Consider the following 223-nt stretch of genomic DNA (forward strand, 5'->3'; position numbering starts at 1 on the left):
CTGCTGGGAAACACCCCCACCCCACCCGGGAAGCCTTTGCTGCCAGTGAAGTCTCAGTAACTGGTGCAGATCCCTTCCATCACCCCTCACAAGCTCCAGCCCCCCTCCATGGCAAATCCAGCAGTGGGACCAGCAAGATCCCCACTGCAAAGCTGTTACCGGCAGGGACGGGGCACAAGGAACTCAAGCAGGGAGCCAGACAGAGCAGCCCAATACCAAAGCA

The sequence above is a fragment of the Fulmarus glacialis genome, unplaced genomic scaffold (genome assembly GCF_000690835.1).
Source record: "Fulmarus glacialis isolate BGI_N327 unplaced genomic scaffold, ASM69083v1 scaffold23329, whole genome shotgun sequence".
Classification (NCBI taxonomy): domain Eukaryota; kingdom Metazoa; phylum Chordata; class Aves; order Procellariiformes; family Procellariidae; genus Fulmarus; species Fulmarus glacialis.